Source organism: Medicago truncatula, chromosome 7 (genome assembly GCF_003473485.1).
Source record: "Medicago truncatula cultivar Jemalong A17 chromosome 7, MtrunA17r5.0-ANR, whole genome shotgun sequence".
NCBI classification, from domain to species: domain Eukaryota; kingdom Viridiplantae; phylum Streptophyta; class Magnoliopsida; order Fabales; family Fabaceae; genus Medicago; species Medicago truncatula.
Genome location: NC_053048.1, coordinates 47,520,153 through 47,543,143, shown reverse-complemented (window position 1 = coordinate 47,543,143; position 22,991 = coordinate 47,520,153). Strand labels below are relative to the sequence as shown.

The 22,991-nt window shown below is 33.9% G+C and overlaps 1 pseudogene; it reads right to left on the bottom strand.

Moving 5' to 3' along the window:
• Window positions 1-1,115: 1,115 nt before the first annotated feature.
• LOC11430658 (dihydrofolate synthetase-like) lies at window positions 1,116-14,897 on the bottom strand (annotated as a pseudogene).
• Window positions 14,898-22,991: the final 8,094 nt, after the last annotated feature.

Here is a 22,991-nt window from a genome sequence, read left to right as displayed (position 1 = left end):
TCTGGTCTTGGAACTTGTGCAGGAAAGAGAAAAGTGGAATTGTCATTTCATGCCCATGCTTTAGGGGATTTTATGATCCTTGTACATCACCTAACCTCTTGCGTGTCTAATTCTCATTGAGGCACACTTGAGCTTGCTTTTTGCTTTTGCTTTTAGTTTTCACCAATTGTACTTGTCTGTGTCAGATTGAAAGCACGTGCTGAAAATGAACTTTCTGAACTTCATAATGTTCATTTGTTTCACTTAGGATAATTTGTAAGACTACCATTTGATGTAATCAAATCCTAATAATGAAACATCATTGAAGTGCAGTGTGTATAACATCTAGAATGATATTCTTGATGGAATATTCCTAATATTTTGCACTTCATTCGTTCATAAATCTTGAATGAACACTGAAGATGTCTTTTTGACTTTAATCAAATAAATGCTTTTATTCCTTGATTGATCTAAGTCAATGTACTTTACTGAGTTTTTATTTATGTCACGCAAGTCTTGCATGTTCTTGATAATATTCATGAATTTATGAGCTTATTCTTGATAACCATAAAAACAACATGAACTATGTCCAACTTTCTGAACTCTGATTAAGTTCAAAATTCTTAATGTCCTTTGATTGCTTGCTTCTTAAATTGATTTATACTTTACTCCTGTTTTAGTTAAACACTAAAGAACACAATTTAAATACCAAAAAATTAATCAAAGTTTATTAATTCTTTAATCATCAAGGTTCGTTATCTTTTAAAATTAATTAGGAATTTTGCCTCAACAATGATCAATGATAAAGAATAATGAAATATCAACGGTCTTTAGTTACATCTATCCTCCAAGGAAAAAAAGTGTTGTAGATGTTTGCCCATTTCAACTATAGGTAGGTGGTCTTTGAAATGACCAAATCAACCATATGTTGACAACAAGTCTATTGTAAACGTAAAGAATGTTGAATTTGATAATATCCACAATAAGCTCTTTTGCTCAAAATACGGTACCGACAAAATAAGACACTCATTGATGCCAAGCTACAAAACGACCAAAACAAAAGAGAAAGAAGGCAGTCACACAAGGGAAGAATAGGCACTAACAAAGGATGATTATGACACTATACGGCTGGAACCTAATAGGGATAAAGCCTAGCAGCACGGCACCGCAAGGAGAGTGGGGCTTGAATGTTTAGAGATTATTTTCCCTAAATGCCACCTAACCTGGTTTCCGATGATACGTATACAAATATAATTTCCGATCCAATTGTACAAAACATTGGTTTGATAATCAAATACTAGATAAGCCTCATACTGTTCCTATTAAATATAAATGTCCATTCTAGACTTAATAAGTACATTGCTATTGAATGGTGATCACATCATACACTATGTAAAAGCATACTATTATTCAGCAAGAGAAGCTAAGACTGAGGATACAATATGCAGTGATCCAGTGATGACAATAACACCCTTTTCATCTCTTCTTCTGTTTAGAATCTCATTTGCCATTCTCAAGCAATCCTTTAAAGAAGACTCAGTAGCCAATATGGTCTTACCATCGGTCAAATTGCTTTCTGAGCTTACTGGCTGTTCCTTGAATAATTCTCTGTATTCTGTCATTCCATCATGACAAATGTCAGTGCCAAGCTCTTCAGAAGCTTTAATCCAAGAATCTCTCAACAAAGAAGCTGGTGCTGTTCGAGTTACAGCTCCAGCAATAGCAGCTTCAGTCAAAATAACAGTCTTCACATATGCATCTGAACAAATGCCGCAACAGATTTAGAGTTTTAGGAGTGCAATTTACACTAGTTTTATATGTTCAGCTAAACAAAAGCCTACATATTGCATCAAGTAATTTGACTTCTATAAAATGAGTGAATTTCAAATAAACAAAAAAAAAAAAAAACGAAATTATAAATTGTAATTGGAGAGTAAATTGAATGAAATTACAATTTTAAACTAGCTCGACATATCTATGCTAATTTATTTTGAATTAATAGTTTAAATCATTTTACCAATAAAGGCATTATAGGCAGGCTGAAATTAGAAGTCTAAATGAATTAAATCAAGTTGACATTTTATTCCCTCATTCAACAAAGTTTATGAAACTATAGTTAATATGATTACATGATATTTTATTTTTCATTCAATTACCACATCAGATTAGCATAGTTTTACCTGAGAGAATCTCTCTAGCAAAACCTGCATGGTCTTTGTCAGACGCCATTGCAACAACAAAAGCTAATCGAGCTTTGGGAGACGCCATCTTTATTGTATTCATCAGTGCTTTGGCAGATTCTTTGGTGTGGGCTACAGAATGAATAGACATAATCATAACTATGGTGCTTATAAACATAAACTGTCAAACAGGTTACACTTGAATTTGCACCATATTGTTCATGATTTTACAATCAAATTCCATTTAATTTGGCATGTTTCATAAATCTTTTACATATTTTGTTTAAACTACTGCTTTAGCATGTTTCATTAAATAATTTGACTCGTTTAAAAATGATTAAATTGCAAACCAGCAAAAATCATGTGTTTCAAGTGGAGTGTACTTATTTTTATATGGAAATTGAAAGGACTGACTGACGTGAAATTAATCACACCCAGAGCATGATCTTGGTGGCCCTTTTTTTCACAAGTGAGAGCAATATGAAATATTAACAATGTGTCCAGTCTGCAACAGAGAATTATCATATTTTCATGTATATCTTTCCTTTAAAAAAATTAGAGGATTTCTAGAAAAATTTCCAAAGCAAATGAACCCAATTTTTTTAAACAAAATCAAATCATCAGGTTATCCCATGGTAATAAAAAGAGAAGAGCAGTCAACCTTCATCAAATCAAGCAGTATTGTTGCTCCAGAAAGTCCCAAGGCCTTGGCTTCTTCAGATTTTAGGAGCTGACTCCTTCCAAGGAGGTATGTACGCTCTAACCCACACCTTATAGATTCATCAGAAATTCTCCATCCTAATCATCCAATAAACAATTTATATTGATGGTTATTACCAAAGCAAGAAAATTGAGACTTGCAATATAAATTGGTTGATTACATAACAATGCAAAACTTTGGAGGTATATAACCCAAGGTCCAAAGGCTGCAATTCCACTCAAAAGACTGGCCACCCTCTGCTTCCCTTTTTCTATTATTTATATACTTTGTGCCCTTATCTACCCTCTTTACTTATCTCTGTCTACAATTATCTATTTGTTTCTAACTAATGATGTTGTGTAACACAATACGAGACTTTTATTTCATTTGTCATGGTTAGGGTCAAAATGACTGAGACCAAGAGGAAAGCTACAAAAATAAATGAGTAGGAGAGATAGAAAATACTTAAGCAATGTATGCACAAAAATGCAAGAGGCGTTATACCACGCATAATAGAATACACCTATGAAGCACAGACATGGGGACACTTTTAATGTAAAAAACATAGGACACGGCTATATATATATATATATATATATATAATTAAGCAATTTATGAGCACAATTTATAAAGAGACTAACATGAGAAGCAAAATTTACATTTATTTAAACTCAGTTCTTTCAATCAACTAAAAAAAAGACAAAAATCGACCAAAACAAACTGAGTACTTTGAATTACAAAAAATATTTTAAAACAAAATGATAAAATCATATCCTAGTCACTCCACATTGAGAAAATCAGCCTCTAAGCCTAGCTCATCTAAAGACAAGTCAAGAAATCCACTATCATCCAAACTCATCTCCAACGATATCCCACATTTTAGTTTCTTCTTGATGGTATTGGGGAGTGTTCTTTGATAGAAGTCGAAGGTTACTATGTAAATATACCAAAGCTTCCGCTCTATGTGGTGCAATCATGTTTCTCATCAAAGAATGGAAAAATGAATATGTGCACTAATTTCTTTCACAACATGAAGATGAACAAAATTGTGGGATTCAATGTCTTCATGTCTTCATCTAAAGACAAATAAGCTTCATGTCTTCACCTACTCTACGAAATGTGGGATTCAATGAATGGAGATGACAGGAAGGTCATATACAAGCATGAACGAATATCAAATATTCAAGAGTCAACTCTTTCATCAGGTAGTGCATGCTATATTAATTGACCACAAGACTAAGAGGAGCACATCTCATTCTTTAAATCCAAGGTTATTAAGTTTCAAATTGATACTTTTTAACTTTACATCTTCTTTTGGATTACATAAATTTATAGATATATTTTTATTGGAAGTATTATAATACATAATGGCTAAGTGAAGATACTAGTAGAGTCCCTTCACATGAAGACATTGAACTCACTGAGGAAAGAGAAAAATGTTTTAGAAGGTTGTTTCTTGATGTTGATGAAAGGAGGAAAATGAATGTAGAGTTTGCAAGCTTCTCAGAAGGAAGAGAAGGTTTTGACAATCTTGATCCTATTGTCGATAAAGATAAGATGGATCCAAAAACTTGGTGATTGGTTGAAAAGGTTGCACTGCACAACCTTTTTCATCTTCATGTTGTGAAAGAAATTGGAACACATATTCATTCATCTATTCTTTGAAGAGAAACAAGATGGCACCACATAGAGCGGAAACTTTAGTATATGTGTGTAGTAACCTTCAACTCAACTTCTATCAAGGAGCACTCTCTAATATCATCAAGAGGAAACTAAAATGTGGGATGTCGTTGGAGATGAGTTTGGATCATTAGATGATAGTGGATTTCCTGAAGTTGCTGACTTGTTTTAGATGAGCTAGGCTTAGAGGCTGATTTTCTCAATGTGGAGTGACTAGGATATAATTTTTTTCATTTTGTTTTAGAATATTTTTCATAATTGAAAGTACTCGGTTTGTGTTTCAGTCTTTTTTTTGTTGATTGAAAGTACCGAGTTTAAATAAACATAAATTATGCTTCTCGTCTTAGACTTTGTATAAATCATGGTCATAAATTAATTTTATTAATATATATATATATACAGCCGTGTCCTATGTTTTTACATTACCGGTGACCTCGTGTCGTGTTGCGTCCTGTGTTTGTAAGTGAGTACGTGATTTATAGCTTCTGAACTAGAACGGCAATATATTATATTCATAAGAAAAGAAAAGTCAAAGGCCAAGCATAAGTTAGAAAATGTGTACCTAAATTACGAAGACAGAGTGTCACACAAGTAGCAGTTGCTGCATTTTGAAGTTGGTGAGCACCAGGCATTTGCAGCTTCAAATCATGCAACTTACAGGACTGCGTGAATAGCTATACTTAGTGAATTGCTCATAAACTTTCCCATGGTAAAAAATAAAATAAAGATTGAAAATTAGTTAACTAGCACAGCAAAGTGGTAGTGGGTGGGGTGGGGGGGGGCTGCACTTCTTTGTGATACCGTGACACTTGAAGCTCAAAAAGTTCTCTATTAATCTGTTATAATTTTGAACTCCCTAATTTTGTTGTAGATTATCACATTCAAGTGGACTATTACCTAATAAAAGCTTTAATGGTAGAACATTATCAATATGTTATGATATTTGGTATTATTAAGAATGTTTTTACATCATTGGGAAAATTGAGCAACAAATAAAAGTTTCCATGTTCTGCATAAGAGTTAAGAATTTGTCAATAAAAAATAAAATTTCATTGACCACATTCTTTTGTAGGAATAAAACTTTAATGTTGAAATAAAACTTCCCTGTGCAAACAGGAAAATATGTTGTCAAGTTTTTATATTATTTATAAAATATGCTTCGATCTCATGCTCAAGCACATATCAGCATTTCACAGCCTTAGAACCTTAACAATATGGTAAACAAATGCAACTTCAATACCTACCCACACGCACAGCGTGGATCAGGGTCCATTGCCTGCAAAACCAGCTCTGATGTTATGTTAAATATGTTTGGATTTCACTACTAAAAGCAAGCTTAAAGGATAAGAGTGCCGAAACACATATAAGCACTGCATAGCCTGGAAGTCTTGGCAATACAAGACACAACAACTGCAACTTCAATATTATCTTCATTTATTGGTAAACACACAAATTTCGCCTTGACGTCTTTATTTAATTGTATTTCTGGCAAAGGTTGATTATAATCCTGAGAATAATTCACTTGAATCAAATATGAAAATAAAATTTTGTAACAAATATGGTTTATTATTCTCAAAAAGAATTAATGGCACAAAACATGACTGTTAAATCTTTCCAACAAACTTCATCCCTAAGAATGAATTTCCCAGAAATGTGGTCTAGATGGAGACAAAAGATGTCTTGCACCCAACTACATCAAATTTGAAGAATGCTAACTACAAAATTGCACATCATATTGCCAAGATGCCAATCTTCAGTGGCCTACACTGCATTAGCTAAACTGAACAAACACTGAAAGCTATAGAGCACAAGCTCTTACCAGTTTCAAGTCTTTGACAGTTTGTATTTCTATATCACAAATTTGACAAGGCTTGCCATTGAGTATGCTGAAACTTTTGACTGCTAAGTTATTCCCAGAGTCAGATGCGGATACTACAGGGGAATCCATGTTCACTGCTTTTTCTCGAATAATGTACTCAATATGAGGGAGAAACGGCCCACCTAACACCAACTGAAATGTATATTTTAGTCAGTAAAACATAGAGGTGAAAATGAACCTCCTTCAAAGTAATTTACAAATACAACAAATAAAAAAGAACACTTAATTTTCATTTTGGTTTTCTACTTTTCTGCTTGTACAATAAATGAACTTCGAAATCTGTATTTATAGATTACATATAAACAATACAAAAAAGGAAATGTTTGACTTCATCCTTGAAAAATGTTTCGTTGCTGTCACAACATTAAAAAATGCCACAGGACTAAAGATTAGAAGAAAAAAAAATATTTTACATTGATCATTATTGGCTTTAGAACAAAAACTGCTAGTTTTGTGTAGATAAGAATTGGATGGAACTTGTTTACCAGAGAAAATGGATCTACATGCCAATTCACTCGGAAAGTTCTTGTAGTTATGAAAATTCATTCATGACCAAGACAAATGGATATACCATGTCAATTTCAGCATATCACAATAACATGAATATGAGATCTGCAAATCTACAAAGAGATACACCTAACTGGGCAACCTTGTTTTATAATTCCAGCCTTTGCCATTGCAATAGATTCCAACGAACCCCCGAGAGCTGCCAAGTGTTCCTCACCTACAGTTGTTATGACTGCTGCAGCAAGTCCAGAGCTTGATATAATATTTGTTGCATCTCGTGCACCTCCTAACCCAGCCTGTCCATAATAAAATAAGGTTTTTAACATCGGTACACAAAGGAATAAGCACTAAGACGGCTAACGAGTTAGTCAGTAAATAAAATTGGTTTTGGCAGTAGTTAGTTAGGAGTTAAGAGTTTATGTAGCAGCATTGAAAAGATCAGGAACAGGTTGGAATAAATGTCAGTTAACTCAGTTACTTTTTTTTAAGGACCATATGTTGTAAGGGAATTCACTCCCTGATCCTGCATCTCTGCATAATAGCCAAATTCAGAGTCTCTATTCATCAACACTAGATGCTAACCCGCGAATTGTGCGGTTGCACGTGTGAATATATGCTTTTATTAACTTATTTAAGAATTATGAAATGATCATGATGATATATAAATAGAAAATGTAAGTTTGGTGGAGAATATAATAAATAGAAAATGTAAGTTTGGTAGAGAATAAGTTTACATTAATCTTAAATATAGTCACAATCTATAATAGTAGCAAGCTCTGTTAAGCTCAAAGAGGTGTTGGTTTTTGTGTGTCCAAATAACATAGCTCAAATATCATAATATCAAAACACAGCTAAATTTGATGGTAAAACATAGTGAATTTTATTGGTTGAAATACATATAATCCCTAGGATTTATGTTGAACCCATATATAAATCAGTTGGACCTGTTTATATTTCAACTCGTAGGATTGAGTGTGAAAAACAATATACGAAAACTACTCAAGTCCTATGTATGTGTAAAAAAAAAAAAAAAAAAAACTTCCCTTTTTTGGTGAATTGTGTAAATTTCTAATTGCAGTGAATAGAAAATCCTAAGTGTAATCCATGTACCTTATAATGAGATGAGATGAAAGTCCTCCCAAAGAGTATATATTAGCTATCTCTTACTCAACAACACTGCCAAACCGCCTCAAGGCCCTAAGAAACTTCAAGATAAATTGGTTTTTTTTTAATGTGACTATAAATTCGCTTTGATGCCATAACCAACATTTTTTAATGTAAAGATAAATTCTCTTTGATGCCATAACCAATAACCATATAGACCAAAAATCCTCCAAGGCTTCCCTTCGTCCAAATTTTGAAGATTGAAACAATCTTATAAGGTGAAGGTGATACCTTGCAGAAAGCTTAACCATGAGAGAGTTAGAGATCACTTGAATTATAATGTCATTTTCTTGATGTGATTGGTTTCTTGTAGTGTGATGCATATTAGCTGCACCATGTCATTGGTGATTTTAATTAGAGAAATGATATTTGTACAACTATTTTTTGACAACTTTTAGACAACTTTCTCTCTCATACTTACATTATATTTTTACTCTCTCTCTTCCTTTTTCTCTCTCTATTGTTTTTGACCAATGAGAAGAGAGAAAAAGGAGGTTGTCATAGAAGTTGTTAGCACATGGTTGTTCAAATATCATTGCTCTTTTAATTAACTGCAGAAGGCTCAGATTAGGAGAAGTAGTGTAGAATTTTATATTTTTGGTTTCTTGATTTTCATTGCTTTTTATCATAAACCTATCAACGTAAGAGGCTAGGAGCCAATTGTCCACCAAATGAATAAATTGAGTAACGGTATCATTATTGTGGGGTATGCAAAACTGATGAAACGTAACTTTGAGCATTTAAGGAGAATGAGTTGTTATTGAAAGATGAATAACGGTAAGGAAATAGGTATAGATTTTTTTTTTTTTGGGTTAGGAAATAGGCTTACATTTTCATGAAATTTGCTACTATTTGTCATTTAAGATTTTTCAAAGTAGACACATAGGATTTTTCTTGACATGGCAAAACCAAGCTTATGTGGAAAGACAGTTGATGAGATGGCACCAAGACAATTTGAGGGTCTGGTTTAATTTAATTTAATAAATAATAATAATAATAGATAGATAGATTATTCGTTTCTTTTCATCCCCCCTCCTTTCCATTTTGCCTACACAGCTAGTTCAGATCTCTATTAGACCAATGCTAACAACCTCAACCAAGCCCCAATGCACTCGCTGGAGCAAGGAAAAGTGAAATTCAACTCAAGATTCTCTTGGTGAGAGCGATAACAGCAGTACTATCAGCAGAATTATTTGATATGAAGTTTGTAACAAGAAGTTGTTGGATGAAGTAAAATATATAACTAACCTCAATAACCGCAATGTCAACTTTCTCATCTGCAAACAAGATGAATGCCATGGCAGTGAAAACCTGAAATTGAAACATCTCCGTAAGTGATTTAAGTTGCAACGACATTATAACAATAATCCTATTCACTTACATTGTCTACGCTTAACATATTCCTAATCAATGTGCATTCACTCCCAAATTTTCAACAAAATCTCAGCACAGTAACTCCTTAAGTTAGCACAGCAATTTGATAGCAATTTTCAACAGTTCAATACCTCAAAATGGCTTATGCAACCGTTTTCCTCTTTAATTGCTTGGTCAAGATCCTGCTTGATCCTATGAAAGAGATTGTTTAACAATTTCGCTGAAACAGGATCGCCAGATCTTCCTAGAATGCGTTCCCTGATGGTCTGAATATGCGGACTGCTCGAGAAAATAAAGCCTGTCGTCAATGATATATCATTGATAGAAACCCGAATTAACACAGAAATAAATTGTATTATTGAATTGAAAATAGATGTATTACAGAAGAAAACCCCTGTACCCCAGAGCAAAAGCTCCTCAGAGAAGAGACATTTCTCTCTCTGCCTAAACCCTAAGGTTTCTAACCGAACAAAATGATCAAAGATAATCCTCACTCTCTATTCTCATTCCTTTATATAACCAACTCACTTTCTCTCTCTCTCTCATGTAACTAACTCTCCCTCTAAGTGGGCCTATGTGTACATATTAGATCCTATCAATGCCACCCCCTTAAAATCTGCCTTGTCCTCAAGGCAGAGAAAAAATAATTCCCAATTGCTTGCTTTATACTGTTGAACTCAATGGAGTCCATTGAAAGTCTAGTCCATGCATGAAGAGCAAATAATCACTGAGATAATGTGGAATGGAAGAGCATGTGATCACTAAAATATTTAAGAGCTTCAAGGCTGAAATATGCATCCCTTGCTGCAACATCTTTCCTTTGCAACAAAACTTGCCTCTATCAAATACAAAGTTGAGCAATCCATTCAAAGTGAAGAACATTATCCAACAAATTTCATTAACAGCAACTACCATAGAAAAACTGAATTCTCTTGAGTCTTGTTGGCTCATAAAAAAGGATGAACACCAGAATATCATGTTGAAAGAAGGTACAGAGTGTAATTTAATTTCATACCCACACAACAATGCATTCCACACAAGGTCATGTAATTTTGCTCCAATCTGAATACAAGCTCGTGTCTGAGAAACATGCTCATATTTTCTATCTTTCTCAATCAATGTAGTTTCCCTAAAAGCACTCTCATCATCAAAAAAATCCCATGTATACATGCATCTTTTCCCCAATTGGCAGCACCAATGAATCATCACATGGTGATAAAAAACTAGGGAGAACTTCCAAACTTAAAATCATAACAGTATCAAACATTATCCTGAAGTATTTAAAAACTTCCAAAAGTATCACTTATTGCCTAATCCCACTCATCAAGGGGTTCCCATCTTTCCATTTGTGTTTCATGACAAGATTTATAGTAAGCGTAGCCAACCTTATTACCAAAGAAGGGCTTAAGAACTTACTTGATTCATCAATTAAACTTTTAACCCTTGGTGTAAGCTTGTTACTCTTGTTTAAGACCATCTCCAATGGCCTATTGAAAATGATTTTCAATAGGTTGAAACCATTGCAAAGCCTTGTTGAAAATGAAGGAAGAGGAAAGAGATGATGAATGGTTTCAACTAGTTGAAAATCTGACCGAGGGGGCCACGCGGCGCGTTTCCATTTGCCAGGCAGAGCGCGTGCAGCACACGCGCCGACAGGGCGCGTCGCAGACAGGCAGACGCAGAGAGATAAATGTTTTTTGGATAATGCAGGACACGTGGTGCAATCTGATTGGCTGGCTGGATTTTTATCTTCTTAATAATTTGGACTCAATTATTTCATTGCAAATGAATTTTTTTATTTTTATTTTTTTCACCAAAATTCGTAATTTTTTTTACTCAATAAATAGAGACTTGGATCATTTGATTTGGACACAGAAAAAAAAAAACCATATTTTTCACTCTCTTAATCTTATAATTAGCATTTCTTTTGAAGTTTTAGTCTTTATTTAGTGAAATGGATCCCAATAATAATCAATTTAACACCCAAAATTCTTCTGATTACCCATTTAGCTATCAAAATTCCAACAATTATCAACACCCAAATCAATTTCCCAACCAACATCTTCAAAACCCAAATCAATTTCCCAACCCAAATCCTCAAAATCCAAATCAATTTCCCAATCAACATCCTCAAAACATGCCTAATTTTGGTTTTGCATCAAATTTCAATCACCCATCCTCTTTTCCAAACAACTTTAATCCATATCATAGATCTATGATGGGATATCCATCTCAAACACCACCATTTAATGGTTATATGTCAATGGTGAATGAAAATTTTCAGAGTGTTGGTGAATATTCAACACAAATAAATCGTGGTGGAATGATAAGAGCTAATGAAGTCATTCCAATTCCAGAGGATACAACTCCTAAGAGCAAGAGAAATCAGCAACCAGGATGGAACAAGAGAAGAGACATTTCTCTCTCTGCCTAAACCCTAAGGTTTCTAAGATAATCCTCACTCTCTATTCTCATTCCTTTATATAACCAACTCACTTTCTCTCTCTCTCATGTAACTAACTCTCCCTCTAAGTGGGCCTATGTGTACATATTAGATCCTATCATCAATCGTAAAAAAACTATGGATTGTAGACGAAGTTACAAGCTGACGCTGTTGCACTTATATAACAGTAAACATTAAAAAACAACTAAAATAATAAAGAACCTTTACCTAGAATAACAACCAACAGAATAACCTTCAGTCCTCAGAATAACCAACAGAATAACCTTCAGTCCCGGCAATATGAACGGCCTACAATTGCCAGAAACTGAAACACTTATTATTTATCACTTACTTACTTCAACTGCATAACATCAAAGTACTACAAATTCATGACCCTTAAAGGAACCCCCAAGGCTAATGAGAAAGACGCTAATGGCATATTGAGTGAGGCTCAATCTTGTGGATTACTGCAAAGGACTAAACCACAAACTGTTTCACTGGTAGCAGTAAAGGTTCTAAATAAAGGTCTGCAACAGAGATCAAGACCATGTTATCAGGGCTTTCGATTTCTTCAAGACTACAATGTGACTATGTTTGAGACTAAATTTGATCTTGATCCCCCGCAATATCAAGGATTCCAATGTGATAGGATTACACTTTTAATCACTAAAAAGCCAACAGAATCCAATAAATCCACTTTAGAAAACAACCCTTCAAAATTCGAAAGTTTTTTAATACTACAAAATCTTTATCATTTTTATTTAGATTATATAATTTCCCAACTAAAATTTTGTACTCCCAGTTTAAAAAAATCATAGTTGTCCTAACTGAATAAATCCACTGGTTATTTAGATTACATAAAATTCTTATTGAATATACAAGACTCTTTTATCACATAAATTTTTTTAAAATGCTAATAAAATACATTGTGTTATTTTGACATCAAAATATAGATACCGTAACAGTTTACATCTATCTCTCACTTAGGACTTGTTTCAATAAACAGCTTCTTTACAACTATTAGCACAAGCGCTATTTCTATAGCAAAAGATAAAATAAAGTTAAATTATTTTCATATAAGCTATAAGCTGTGTTCATAAGCTATCCTGGATAACTTATGAAAATAAGCTCAAAACAGCTTATGAATTATGTCGCACCAACACTTCTGATCTAAGACGTGTCTAGTATCCGACGTGCATCGTTGATTCATGTGATTACATTTAATTAATTCATTTTATCAAATTATTAGCAGTGTCAGTGTTGTATCCGGCATATGTGTCTATGTTTCATAGCTTATATGATAAATAGAGTGAGAATGAGAATTTGAACCTTGAACTTTGAGTGAGGATTACCAAACCGATCCAATAACCGTCTCATTCTACCAAGATCAAATCCATCATTCGAATCAGTGCCTGCTCCAGTAGGAACACCATATTTCTCGTAATTCTTCAATGAATCAATGTAATCAACTAAATCTTTCATTTCTGAATCCTCTCGGTGCGAACACAGTGTTCGCACCGAACGCATTTGCTTCAAGATTCCTCTCTGTGAGAATGATGAGGTTAGAAATGCTTTAAAATGCAGAAGCATGATGCGCGACTACAGTGAGGTTGAAGATGAGGCAGCGATGAGGTGAAAGTATTGATTATGCGGCGGCTCGGTTCGTCAGGATTTTTCCAGCGAGAGATTGAGTGGTGGAGATTCGCCGGAGAAAGATTCTCCGTGAATGGGATAGGAGTTGGTAGTGGGACCAAGTGCCAGTGAATGGAGTAAATTCAAATCCAATTCAAAATGATAAACTTCAAAATGATAAACTGAAAATAAGACAATGGAAGAAGCAAATTAATAGTAAAGTAAACAAAGTCCTTTTGAATCCACTGCACAATGATATTCCTACTCATTCAAAACATATCAAGGTTTCCCAAATAGGTTGTAGCAATCTTTTTCACTATCGGGATTCAAAGGGAAAAAATCACTTGCAGCTTCCATTCCTAATATACTCTCAGAAATGATTGGATGTTAGACCTCTTCCACATAAGGCATTGATGGACTCATGATTATCATGAGATTCTCTTAATATTTCTTCATGCATAAGTGCTTTTAGAAAGGTTTATCGAAACTGACTCTATTTGAAATCTTAAACATGCAGTGAAACTATAGCCATTAGTTGTAGTATCTAGTCAAAACACGAGGTGAAACCGAAATGACCGCCGAAGCAAACACTTAATAAGGGCCTATTTGAATTTGCTTATTTGAGCTTATCTACGCATAGGCATTTGTGACACAGTTTGGGAGAGCTTATGACATGTTCTTAAGCCATTTCAAGCTTATTTTCATAAAATCTTATAGCTGAATAAAACAGCTTATATCTTATACAAAAAATAATTTGACTTTATTTATTTTGAGTAACAGAAATAAGCCTTGTTTGCTAAACAACTTAATTGTCATCTTATAGCATAGGTGCTTATCATAATAAACACTCATTTATAAACTATTTCTATAACAAAAGTTAAAATAATGTTAATCTATTTTCGCACAAGCTATAAGTTTTTTCGTAAACTATGTTGGAGTTTATGAACATAAGCTAAAAACATAAGATTTTTTCATAAGTTCTCTCAAACAGTCTCACAAACATTATGCTAGTATATAAGCTAAAATAAGCCAATCAAAACAGGCATATAGTTTATTCATAACCGCTTATATGATAAATGCTTATGCTATAAGAAGCTTCAAATTCAAATCAAGTGTTTTATCCAAACACGACCGAAGTATTTTAGCATTTAACTTACAAGAATTTTTTTTTTCCGCCAAATTGGCATTTCATCAAACACTTAGCATGCAATCAAATATGAGAAAATGAATATATTAACTCATAAATTCAGTGACAGGAAGTTAGTACACAAAATCTCAAATGAAATGCAAATGATGAATGATTTGAGAAATAGTAACCATAATTTAAGAGAAGTAAATGAAAATATGAATAAAGAAACAATGAGATTGTTACAAAAATGGAAACTTTACAATATAATATCGTAAGTGAGAAGAAAGAAAACAAGTCTGAAAGTGAAACATGAAAATGAAAGCCAAGAGTGAGAAGCTTACGGTGGCCGGCGAGAAAGAGGGGGTGAACTTATATACTTATACTTATTTATTAATTTGGTTAACTATATTAATTTAAGCTAATTTTTTCAGTTTATTTGCTTTATTAGGTTTGCAATTATTTAACCTAACAAATTACATCTAAAAAGCACCAATTTTATTCATATTCTCTTAAGTAATTTTCTACACTTATTTGATATTGCACATTTGTTCTAAAAACTATGAGCAAATAATGATCACTTTCTTAATGATCACATTTGATGCCTTCTATTTTATACTTTTTTTTATTATTATTTTTTTGACAATTTTTTGTACACCTTCTTTTTTAAGGAAATATTTTGTACACTTATTTGATACTAAAAAAATGGATTGCACAAATTTCATTCATATCCTCTTGTCTTTTTTTTTTTTAACAATATTTTGTACACAATACTAGAAAAATTCATCGCACTAATTTCATGCCTTTTTTTTTATCAATATTTTGTACACTTTTTTTTTAAAAAACCAATTTCATGTCTTTATTTCATTCCTATCATGTTGTCTTTTTTTTTTGTTTGACAATATTTTCTACACTTATTTAATACGTTTACAAACAGAATACCCTAATTTTCATGCAAACTCGGCCACCATAATTTCTATGTAAACTTGGTTATATATACCAAGCCCTAAACGTGTTTCTCTAAAAAAAAAAAAAAACATAAACCGTGTAACAATTTCACACACAACACAAAAATCGTATATTTTGATATTTAGAGCTTTGCAAATGGAAAGACGTGAACTTACAATTTATTTTTTTCACTGTTACCAATTATATATTGCATTTTATTATTCGCATGTCAATTCCTTTATAATAAACCCGAACGAAGTACGTGTCAAAAATCTAATTTATGTTCATATTGATATCAATGTTATAAGTATTTTACGTTCATAATGTTTCTAAGTTATGTTTATTTATTATGTCCAACATTTTTTTTTTTGAAGGATTATTATGTCCAACACTTATATGCTCATATTATGTTTTAGAAATGTCAAGGACATGTTAAAATTATGTCCATTATTTGAAAAAAATATATATATATATGTCCACTAGGAACAAAAATTAAAAGAAAATTTTTGGGAGGATGAAATGTCAATTTTTTTAGAGATTAAAATCAAAATTCATTAAATTTTAAGGGACAAAAAACTTATTAACCTTGGACATAAAATATCAAATAAGTTATTGACAAGAGAGTATGTTTTAAACTTTCAAAGCTTTGATTGTGCATGTATATAGGTAAATGTAGAGCTGTCAAAACGGGCCGGTCCGTATGGGTCGGCCCGTTTAGCCCGAATAAATATAGGGCTTGGGCCTAAAATATTGAGCCCGAATTTTAATAGGGCTTTTTAGCCCGACCCTTAAAAGCCCGGTACCTGTAACACCCCGTTACCCAAAAGCAATTAAATAGCATATAAACATCAGAGTATTTCACCAAACGGGCATGCTACATTGCAAATTCAAAATTCTTAAATAGAAAATAGAACTATTTAATCAATCCACTTGATAAAATATGAAAACATAGCAGCGGAATAGTTTTCAATCCAACAACATCCTACGGCATTAAAGGCCTTAGCATAGTTCATCAACATTGTTCAAAAGACAATAAAAGGCTCCACACCACAAGTTCCAAAATTTGATACATGGAAAGGAAAAGCAACAATAACAATAAAGATAAATCTCATCCCACGTATCAGAGCCCTAGACACGACTTTGAGCCACCACCAACTACTCAGGATCACCTGCAAGTTACCCATAGGAAGGGCAACGTTTTCAAGCAGAAGGGGTGAGATTCACAACAATAAATATAGATATTAAAAATCATCAATTGAATCTAACACTCTAAGCAACAACACATTATCTTGTAGACATATATAGGTATAAGCCACAAGCAACAACAACATCAACAACACACCATAATCACAATGAGTATAATATATATATATATATATCACATATTCAACACCAGAACCATTTTATCAGATAACAACTGAATATCCACTAAGACTCATGCAAATGACATGACCACTGCTAAGACACCATCTTAGACTTCTTAAATGAAATGCAATAATGCATGTGGTACCAATCAGGACCGAGGCCCTCACCGCTTTTGAATGGTTAAAGCATTCATCAGGACCGAAGCCCTCACCGCTGTTGAGCAACTAGTACTCCAGGACCGAAGCCCTCACCGCTGTTTTATGCATATGCAATGGACCTACTTGTGTATATCTACATACAACTGACCATGCAATGCAACTCCATGTGACTCAACTTAAACAACATGTATGATTCGATACTTTGCATACATTTCATTCATCATCAGCAATCATCAATCCAGCAATCAACACAACCACAATAATGCATAATTACATGAAACTATGCTCAACACAACAACATTAAGGTACTACCATTCAAGCACGAAATTCAACATTCAGGAACTGAGTAGCTCGCCTCGCGAGCACATCTGCTCACCATGGCGAGTTCACAAAAACACTAGCTCGCCATGGCGAGTTCAAGGCGAACTCGAGGCGAGTGAAAATTAGGTGCTCTCGGGAAAAAAATGCTATTTTCTCACTCAAACTCCAATTCTAAGCTCCCTATTCATCTTTTTAACCTAAAACTTCCACCATTCATCTTTATTATCATCTAGGTACCTTAAACCATTCCCAAAACATCTTATAACAACTTTTCAAAAATCAACTTTTATCTGGGCTTACTCGCCATGGCGAGTTGGACTGCTCGCAAGGCGAGCGATGAAGTTGCTCACTCGCCATGGCGAGCACAGCTACTCGCGAGGCGAGCGATGAACTTCTGTACGGGCAGAAAACTGGTTTTTCCCAAAAATCCCATTTTCCTTCCAATCACTCCCCAAATCAGTTTACAGATGAGAAATGAATGTTTCTATGCACCCAAAACCAAATTCTAACTTCAGAACAGCAATATCTACTCCAAAAACCATAAATTCAATTAAAACCCAATTCCTCAATTTCACTCCAAAAACCTGTTAAACTCAAATCAGACTTTAAAATCTATACTATTGAAGTAAACCTCACCCTTACCTTAGAAATTGAAGAAGAAATGCACAGCAATGATCAACTCTTGGTTCTCCTCTCTTGTTCCTGGTTTTCTCTCCCTTGGCTTGGTTTCACGTAAACTGCTTCTGACATCTATTTCCCAACTTCCCTCTAACTTAACTCCCTAATATTTCCATTAACTCCCCATTAATTTTAATAAATATTAAATAACTCCCCTAACTCCAAAATAACTAATATTTCATACTTATTCTAATTATTATTAAATAAACCATATAATAAAATGATACACCATATAAATCACCCAAAAATCACATATATATAAATACATGCATATACTCCACATAAAACACCAACATCATATATAATAATATATATATATGCTCCACATAGTATAAAATTAATTAAATAAATAATTAGGGCGTTACAATACCCGTTAGGGCTAGCCCGAATGGCCCGCGGGTAGCCCGTTAGCCCGTATAACAAAAAAAAATTCTATAAATTATATATATTTTTCAAATAATTATTTACTTAGTTGATTATCAAAGTAAAAAACAAAAGTGAAAATTCAATGAATTAACACAAATATAAATGTAATATAAAATTATATTTATTCATTTCGTTATTTATAGTTTTAAAGATCGAATATATAAATATCTATAACCATAACATATCTAATTTATTTAAAATCATTTTCCTCGTCGTTTTAGTTTACGACGTTTGTACGAAAATGATTACAATTTACTTTTGTGCTAGACATTATTTAAACATATTAAAAATATTATTTATAAAAAAATTATAGCAGTGTTTTATAGTACTTTTTTTTAAAAAAAAAAATATAAAAAAAAATTAATACGGGCCCGCCCGTTTAGCCCGCGGCCCGTGTAGGGCCGGACTCGGGTAGTATATTTCAAGCCCGTTTTGTCAACCGGGCTTTTTGGTCCGGCCCGCTAAAGCCCGAAGTCCGCTAGGGCCGGGCCGCCCGTTTTGACAGCTCTAGGTAAATGGATGGAGAAAATATTTATGTACGTTTAAAGGTGACTCTAATGATTTTAAACTCTTTTTTTTTTTTTAAGAAGCTAAAATAGAATATATTATCAATATTAAAAAGTTTTTCTTAGCACAAGGAGTGCAGATGAAGAACAAACATTCTGTACAATATTTATAAATCGGGAAAAGAAAAAAACAACAAAAAGAGCACAGAAAGAGAATTGAACAAGTTTCTCCTTCAACCACGAAAAGGAAAGAGACTTTATTTTGTCCACTATACGCATAATCGATCAATCTTTGTCCTTGAAAATTATGTTATTTCTTTCTTTCCATATTTTCCAAACTATAGAAAACCAAATGACGTCTAACAATGTCTTCCGCTTCTGAGATCCTCCGCCACCAAAAATGAACTGAGTATAATGATCTGAGACATCGAACGGAGCCACCATAAGAAGGTCAACCCAATGAAGAATACCATTCCACACTAATCCAAATAGCGAACAATGAATGAATAAATGATTAGCAGTTTTCAGAGAGCCGTATCCAGAAGCACACAGACAATAATTATTATCTAAAACGTTACGACGAAACAAATTATCTTTGGTTGGTAATATATTCCGAAACAGACGCCAAGCAAATACCACAACCTTTAGAGGGATACTTTTTTGCAACAACATATTGACACCTATAGGGGCTACTGCATTAGGCTGAGCAGACAGAAAATCGTAAGCACTACGAACAGAGAACACATTAGATTTTTCCAAATTTCAAAGCCATATGTCCTCCTTTTCAACCTGCAAAGTTACATTTTGAAGTAATAAACAAAGTTCCCCCACCTTCTCCTCCTCCCATGCAAACAACCTCCTCCTCCACTTCCACGCCTCACCATTCTCACCCCACCCCAACTGACACATATCGAACACAGACACCCATTTGTCCACCGCCAACTCAAACAATCTGTTAAACCTTTCCCTAAAAGACACCCCACCAACCCAAACATCTGACCAAAAGAATATTTCTTTCCCATTCCCCACCAATCTCCCGACATGAGTTAAACCACTCCTCCCTCTGCAAGGTAGCAATAACACGCCACCAAGCCGAGGTTGACCTCCCACCATCCAACAACCTGCCTCCCTCCTCGTTATATCTCGCCGATAACACCCTATACCACAAACTCTCCTTTTCAATCAACAACTGCCAACACCACTTCCCTAATAATGCACTATTAAACTCCCTAATTCTCCTCACCCCATAACCACCAACCTCCTTACTCAAACAAACAAAATTCCAATCAACCCAAGTTACTTTTTTGTGGTTGTCACTCCCCTCGCAAAAAAAAAAAACATTTTAAAATAGATTCAATAGAGGAGACAATACTTGAAGGAGTCTTGAAGAAAGAAAGAGCATAAACAGGGATAGATGACATGACAGATTTCAACAAAACCAAATGACCACCAAAAGATAAATGTTTAGCTTTCCACCCTGGCAATCTAGTTTTGATCCGCCTAATCAGTGGTTCCCAAAAAGACAAACGACGCGCATCCCCACCAATAGACATCCCCAAATACACAAAAGGAAGATTTCCAACCTTACATTTCAAAACCAATGCTACCTCGATTAACCAAGACTCGCGAACATTAACACCAATCAACTGACTCTTTGTGAAATTCACTTTCAACCCGGATATAGCTTCAAACAGACTGAGAGCAGCTCGCATCGCTCGAACGTTGGCCCACAATTTCTCAACTATAATTAATGTATCATCCGCAAATTGTAAGTGAGAAACGACTGTTGGGTTAGCCGAGCCCACCTTATAACCATGAAAGAAGCAATTTTTGGACATAGACCTCGTTAAAATATTGAAGGCCTCTGCAGCCAAGAGAAAAAGGAAAGGGGAATGCGGATCGCCTTGCACCCCCTTTTCAAAGGAAACTCATCTGTTGGGGACCCATTAACCAACATTGATGTCGTAGCCGTACCTATGCATTCTTTTATCTATTTCTGTCAAAGAACTGGGAACCCCATCTTGTACATCACCTCATCTAAATAACTCCAGTCTACAATATCATAAGCCTCCTCAAAATCTACTTTGAAAAGAAGCAATTCCTTTTTACATCTGTGGGCGTCGTCGACAACCTCATTTGCCACCAAAATACCATCAAGAATTTGACGACCTTTAACAAAAGTGGATTGAGAATCTGATATAACCATCCCAATAACATAACGAAGACGATTAGCCAAAACCTTCGCAAGAATTTTATACATACTTTCCACCAAAGAGATCAGACAAAAATCATTTAGCCTGCGGGCTCTTAACCTTAGGAATAAGAGCAATGAAAGTGCTATTGATTCCTTTGGTAAGCCTCCCATTCCTATGAAATTCACCAATAAAACGCATAACATGATCACACAAAATATCCCAAAAATCTTTAATGAAGCCAAAAATAATACCATTAGAGCCCGAATATTTATAATTATCACAGTCCCACACTGCAGCCTTGACCTCATACAGAGAGAAACCCTTATAAGGGCCCCAAACATTTAAACCCTTATAAAAACTTCTATTTTTATTTTGAATTAACCTTAGCTAATAGCTAATGAAGTTCTGACTTCATTTCTGTAGCAACAAGAAAGGCGAAAAAATTGCAAGGTGTGTGTGCTCCTCGATTTTCGGATATCAAACCATTGATTGATTTGAATCGTCAATCTTTGAACTCTCAATTTTTATTCGTGGGAAGGGAAAAAATGAGTAAAAACCCTTATCGAGACTTTGGATTCGGGGGTTGGTTTCGAATAGGGAAGGTGTTAAGCACCCTAAACGACTTCGGTACTCCGAAGGAACCGCTTACCTAGATTATCTTGTGCTAAATTCATTTGCTTACTTGAAAAATTATTACCTAAAAATCTAAGTGAAAGAATGGAGGGAGAAGAAGTATGTTTTTGGTTATTTTTATTTGATTTGGAAGGACAAGTCCTCTGCCTACGTACCCTTTTGGGAAAGGGATCAAAACCGACGTAGTTCCACTCAAAAATTTCTTTGGTGGGCTAGGTTGATTTTAAGATTTTTTTGAAAATGGTTTTAAGAAGAGAAAGAGGCCTCAAGGCATGAGATAAAAGAAATGAGTGAGGTTGATTGATTTTAAATTTTGAAAATGATTGAAGTTGAATTAAAATTGATTGAGAATTTGATTAAGAAAATAAAGGGAAAATGTTATTAAGAAAATGATTTTTGAAGTTTCGCATATTTAGTTTTTTTTTGAGAAAATGATTTTTCTAAACTAACGGTGAAAACTAACGTAACGTCGTAAAAAACTAACGGAAAGCGGTAAATAAAATGTGGTAGTGTCGGTGCTTGTGTTACCTACATTATTACATCAATTCCTAAATACAACCCTAAGGCCTTTATGCCAAAATAAAAAAATGCAATAAATAAAATTACATCAATTTCCTATTTATACACACTAAGTCAATGACAAAATAAAATGATGGGAAAATTAAATGTGCATGCTATGATTCAAGACAAAAATTAAATAGTTAGTAATCACAAGAAATATTATGATGAATAAGACATAAGAAATAATAAGCAAGAATTTAAGTCAAGCAACAATTAAAATCATCATATAGAGATTAAAAGCAAGTAATGAAATGAACAAGAAATTTTTTAAAAGAAAACAAGTAGGATGAATTTTTACAATTAGAGAAAATTAAAATGATGAGAACAATATTTTTTGGAATTTTTTTCTAAGCACAAAATGTCAAAAAAAGTAAAAATAGTATTTAAAATAAAGACAATTAAAAATAAGGAATAAAAAATATTGGCTCAGCAGGATTAATTCTGGACCATTGGATTAAATCAATGGTCCAGATTCAGTCACTGGATTCATCACAGCCATTGGATCCAACGATCCAAGGGTCACAAAAACAACATAG